Raw genomic sequence first — 6,317 nt, forward strand, 5'->3', positions numbered from 1 at the left:
TTTGAATTTCAGGTCATAACCTCGTTCAGTATGAGAGTCTAATGACTTCTGTGTGTGATGGAGGTAATTTGGAAAGTCATGCCAAAGCAGCCTTGGATGTCCATTTAGTCTGAGCTCACTGCAAAGGAACAGGGCACAGCATCAGTGGGTGAACACAATAAAAATGCAGGTGGATACATTATCTCCTTTCTGTATTTGCCCCTTCAAACTATTCGATCTTTCACCAAAATCTCTGTTTGTTTTTTTATCGCTGTGCACAATTTCAGTCCCTCAATATTCGCAAAATTATTAACTTGTTTTGAATGAATAATGACTTGAGCTTCCATAATCCCACTTGTGTAATGGCTGAGAGTTTGTTTTCATGATTGGAAGCTTTGGGACCAGTAGTGTGGAGCCAGAATCTTGTGTTGGGAGCATTGCTTTATTCTAAAATCTAGCTCGGGTTATAGGTGATATGATCAGTAAGATAACAGATAATGAGGCCCCATCTAAGTAATAGTCTGCCCGTTTATTTCTTCCACCGAAGTGCAGATAACAGATTGTGAGGCTGCAGCCTTGTGCAAAATGATATTGATGAGTTGGGAGAGAATCAGCAGAGATGGAACTTGGAGCTGAATTGGGCCATTCGGCCTGCCAAATCTGCTCTGCCATTCCATCATGGCTGATTTATTTTCCCTCGCAGCCCCATTCTCCTGACTTCTCTCTGTAACGTTAGACACCCTAACTAATCAAGAATGTATGAGCCTTTGCTTTAAATATACCCAATGACTTGGTCTCCATTGCTGTCTGACAATAAATTCCACTGATTCACCGGCTAATGAAATTTCTTCTCATCTGTTTCAATCTTCTATTCTGAGGTTGTGCCCTCTGGTCATAAGATTCACCCTATTGGAAACATCCTCCAGTTGTCCACTCTGTATAGATCTTTCAATATTCAGTTGGATTCTTTGAGATCCTCTCTCATTACAGGCTCAAAGCTATCAAATGCTCCGACATAAACACGAGATTCTGCAGGTGCTGGAAATCCACAGCAACGCACAAAATGTAGGAGGAACTCAACAGCTCAGGCAGCATCTATGGAAATGAATAAACAGTCAACATTTCAGGTGGAAACCCTTCATCAGGGTTGATAACATGTTAACTCTTTCACTCCTGGGATCGTTCCCATAAACCTGCTCTGGACCCTCTCCAATGCCTGCACGTCCTATGGGCCAAAACTACCCTCAATGCTCCAAATGTCTTAAAGCCTCAGAATTACATCCTTTCTTTTATATTCTAGTCTTCTCAATGTTGTTTTTTGCCTTCCTCTCCACTGACTCAGCCTGTAAGGCCTCCCTAGTCCCTTTCCGGTTCCTATTTCTGAATTCGCTCCCCATCTGGAAAATAGTTTACATCTTTATTCCTTCTCAAGGTAGTTTATGGCAAATGTATGTATTTTGTTAATGAATTTTACTTCAACTTCTACCAAAGTGACCATACACTTCCTGACACTGTATTCCATCTGCCACTTTTTTTCCCCATTCTCCTAATCTGTCCCAAGTTTTTCCTGCTTCCTCAACAGTACTTGGCATAAGATAGAGGAGTAGAAGTGGGCTGTTTGGCCCATCAAGTCTGCCCCGCCATTCAATCATGGGATGATTCAATTCTTCCAGTTACCCCACTCCCCTGCCTTCTCCCCATACCCTTTGATGCCCTGGCTAATCAAGAACCTGTCTATCTCTGCCTTAAATACACCCAATGACTTGGACTTCACAGCCGCTCATAGAAATAAATCCCACAGTTTAACCACCCTCTGACTAAAGTAATTTCTCTGCATCTCTGTTCTAAATGGATGTCCTTCAATCCTGAAGTTGTGCCCTCTTGTCCTAGACTCCCCTACCATAGGAAATAACTTTGCCATATCTAATCTGTTCAGGCCTTTTAACATTCGGAATGTTTCTATGAGATCCCCCCTCATTCTCCTGAACTCCAGGGAATACAGTCCAAGAACTGCCAGACATTCCTCGTACGGTAACCCTTTCATTCCTGGAATCATTCTCGTGAATCTTCTTTGAACCCTCTCCAATGTCAGTGTTTCCTTTCTAAAATAAGGAGCCCAAAACTGCATACAATACTCCAAGTGTGGTCTTATAGTGCCTTATGGAGCCTCAACATATATCTCTGCTCTTATACTCTATACCTCTAGAAATGAATGCCAACATAGCATTTGCCTTTTTCACCACTGACTCCATCTGGAGGTTAACCTTTTGGGCATGCTGCACAAGGACTCCCAAGCCCCTTTACATCTCTGCATTTTGAATTCTCTCCCCATCTATATAATAGTCTGCCTGTTTATTTCTTCCACCAAAGTGCATGACCATACACTTTTCAACATTGTATTTCATTTGCCACTTCTTTGCCCATTCCCCTAAACTATCTAACTCTCTCTGCAGGCTCTCTGTTTTTTCAACACTACCCTCTCCTCCACCCATCTTTGTATCATTGGCAAATTTAGCCACAAATCCATTAATCCCATAGTCTAAGTCATTAACATACATCGTAAAAAGTAGTGGTCCCACCACTGACCCCTGTGGAACTCCACTAGTAACTGGCAGCCAGCCAGAATAGATTCCCTTTATTCCCTCTCTCTCTTTTTTGCTGATCAGTCAATGCTCCACCGACGCTAGTAACTTCCCTATAATTCCATGGGCTCTTATCTTGCTAAGCAACCTTGTGTGGCACCTTGTCAAAGGCCTTCTGAAAATCCAAGTACACCACACCTACTGCATCTCCTTTGTCCACCCTGCTTGTAATTTCCTCAAAAAATTGCAGTAGGTTTGTCAGGCAGGATTTTCCTTTTAGGAAACCATGCTGGCTTTGGCCTATCTTGTCATGTGCCTCCAGGTACACCGTAATCTCATCCCTAACATCGATTCCAACAACTTCCCAACCACTGATGTCAGGGTAACAGGTCTATAGTTTCCTTTCTGCTGCCTCCCACCCTTCTTAAATAGTGGAGTAACATTTGCAATTTTCCAGTCATCTGGTACAAAGCCAGAATCTATCGATTCTCAAAACCTCATTGTTAATGCCTCCTCAATCTCTCCAGCTACTTCCTTCAGAACCTGAGGGAGCATTCCAACAGGTCCAGGAGACTTATCCACCCTGAGACCATTAAGCTTCCTTTTCAGTCATAATTTTCACTGCTTATATTTCACATCCCTGACACTCTTGAATGTCCAGTATACTGCAGATGTCTTCTGCTGTGAAGACTGATGTAAAATACACATTCTGTCCCTCTGCCATCTCTGCATCTCTCATTACAATATGTCCACCTATTTTTGTAACATCCACAAACTTGGCTACAAAGCCATCAATTCCATCATCCAAACCCTAGGCATATAACGAAAAGTAGAAGAGCAAACTGACCCCTGAAGAACAGCACTAGTCACTGGCAGCCAACCCCAGAAAAGGCCCCCTTTACTTCCATTATTTTGCCTCCTGCGAGGCAGCCTTACTGGTCTGAGGCTTCTGTTGGTCGGGTTGACCATGGATATTGCATCCTAGCTGTATAGGTATGCAAGCCAAGGCACTACAATATGGAGAGCAAGCTGTTGCCCAAGTAGCAGGCTCCCCATCTCCATGCAGCTGATGAATCCCAAGGAATGTCAGAAACTGATACAGTTTGGCACCAGCAGCATCGCAGGAGTTGCCAGTCAGCATTGAATGCAACGTTGGGGTTTACTCCTGAAGCCTTCCCAGTGAGTGGGTATAGCCACAAAGCAGCAGCAGTTTATGGAAGGAAACAGGAGCACCTGGAGAAAACCTATGTGGTCACGGGGAGAACATGCAAACTCCTTACAGGCAATGGTGGAAATTGAACCCAGGTTGCCTGTGCTGTAAGGCTTTGTGCTAACCACTAGGCTAATGAGCCACCCACTCTAAGATCAATCTACATCACCACTGATCAAGTTCAATTCCACTAGTCTGTAAGGATCGTACTTTATTGGAACAGGATGTGATCTTACTGGTGAAATGGAGCAGAAGGGAGTTCAGGGTACTTTGAGGTTGCTGTGTTACAGACTGAAATCAAAGTTTATGCTGGAGAATTAACTAGGGCCATGGAGAGGTTTTAAATTAATTCACACAGAATTTGGGTACATAATGGCATAAGAGCTCCACGAGAAAACCAACCATGTGTTTATGCCTATCAGCTGCCAGCTTGGACTCCATACCCTACCCCCACCTTATTCTGGCTTCTGCTTCCTTCCCAGTGAAGGATATCAGCCCGAAACATCGACTGGTTATTCCTCTCCGTAGATGCTCCCTGACCTGAGTTCCTTCAACATTTTGTGTGTGATGCTCTGGATTTCCAGCATCTTCATAATCTTATGTTTATATTTCTGTTGAACATATTTTGCAATTTGTTGATTTCAGCCTGGTTTTCCTATTAATTCTTCGTCCAATCAATTAATGGCAAGCTGTTGACTTTACAAAGACAGATAACCTGTATGTTCAATATTATCCCTTTAAATCAATGGCACTTCTGTGCTAAAGTTTCACTGAATAATCCATCCAAATCCATTTACCCAGCTGCACCCTCATTGCTTTGAATGTAACAGGCATTCTGGTGATGATTCACACTCTTGCCTCTTCCTGTCTCTCAGTAACTTGGGACTCTGATTACCATACCCTAAGGCTTCTTTGATTTCCACTCTCTGCTTGAGTTGCCACTAACAATTCCCATATCAAGATTATTTTAAGAGAAGCACAGATTAATCAAAGGCAGTCTCCAATCTGATTGCCTTTATAATAAGGAAAGCGGCATATTTCATACTGCCTGCACGGATTGAAACAAGTGTTTCATGAGGCTGTTCAGGAATGTAAAGGCCCAAGAGATCCAATAGAAGATTCAGAATTGGCTGTGCCAGGAAACAATGTGTAATGCTCTGAGTTCTGGTGGTGGTGGTTGTCCATCGTGTCTGACGATAACAGGAAACCTGTGTGGAGAGATTTTAAAGTGGGGCACTGGGACAGTTCCACTCTCTTGACCTCAGAAGTCCGGGCCCAGTGGTACAAACAAACGTCATAAACTGGGGTCTTCCCTGCTTGCGGAGGATGACTGTGACATTATCTGTGCCTTGTCATGTCCTTTGCTCTCTGTGTAGCATTGCAGTACCACCTTCCCGGCCACTGGATCTCAGTTTGCTGGAGCTGACTTTGCAGGCTATCTCACGAGGCCACCGGCTACCTTCACCTGGTTTAGCCTGCCTGTCAAATCAGTGTACCGGGGTGTGGCTGCTGTGCATGCAAACAGCTTCTTGGAGCCACAGGTGAGAGCTGAGCATCTGCTAGGAACCAAAAGCAAACGAGATGCCCCAGGTTGAACACGACAAGTCCCTTCACCAGAGGTGCTACCCCTCCCTGGACACACAATACACCCTGGGTTCTGGTAAGTGGTGTGAAACAGAAATAGTGAGGTAATGTTCATGGGTTCATTGTTCAAAAAACTGATGGCCGAGTTGAGGAAGCTGTTCCTTCTTGTCGCTGACAAAGGAAGTTAACGACTGCATAAAAGCCAAGGAAAGGGCATATAAGGTGGCAAAAGTGAGTGGGAAGGTGGATGATCGGGAAGCTTTTAAATTTCAACAAAAGGCAACTTAAAAAGCTACACAAAGAGAAGCCAGTAATATAAAGCAGGATTCTAAAAAAAAAAATTCTGTTACATAAAGAGTAAAAGGGAGGTGAGAGTTGATATTGATCCATGGAAAACAATGCTGGTGGGGTAGTAATGGGGGACAAAGAAATGGCAGATGAACCTAATGGGTACTTGGCATCTGTCTTCACTGCGGAAAACACTAGCAGTGTGCCAGAAGGCTTTGAGTGTCAGGGAGCAGGAGTGAGTGTCATTGCTAATACAAAAGAAAAAGTGCTAGGCAAACTCAAAGGTCTTAAGGTGGATCAGTCACCTGGACCAAATGGACTACATCCTAGAGTCCTGAGAGGTTGCTGAAGAGATAAAGGATGCATTGGTCATGATCTTTCAAGAATCGCTTAATTCTGGCATGGTCCAGGAGTACTGGAAGATTGCAAATGCCATTCCACTCTAAGAAGGGAGGAAGGCAAAAGAAAGGAAATTATAGGCCAGTTAGCCTAAACACACTGGTTGGGAAAGTGTGATAATAAGAAGGGGTAGGAAGTGCTGAGGAAGCAATGTGATTGCAGAAGGACTTAGAAAATTGGAAGAATGGGTAAAAAGTGGCAGATGGAATATAGTGTTGGGAAATGTATGATAATGCATTTTGGTAAAAGGAACCAAACTAATTATCTAAACGAAG

Source organism: Hypanus sabinus, chromosome 1, assembly GCF_030144855.1.
Source record: "Hypanus sabinus isolate sHypSab1 chromosome 1, sHypSab1.hap1, whole genome shotgun sequence".
Taxonomy (NCBI): Eukaryota; Metazoa; Chordata; class Chondrichthyes; order Myliobatiformes; family Dasyatidae; genus Hypanus; species Hypanus sabinus.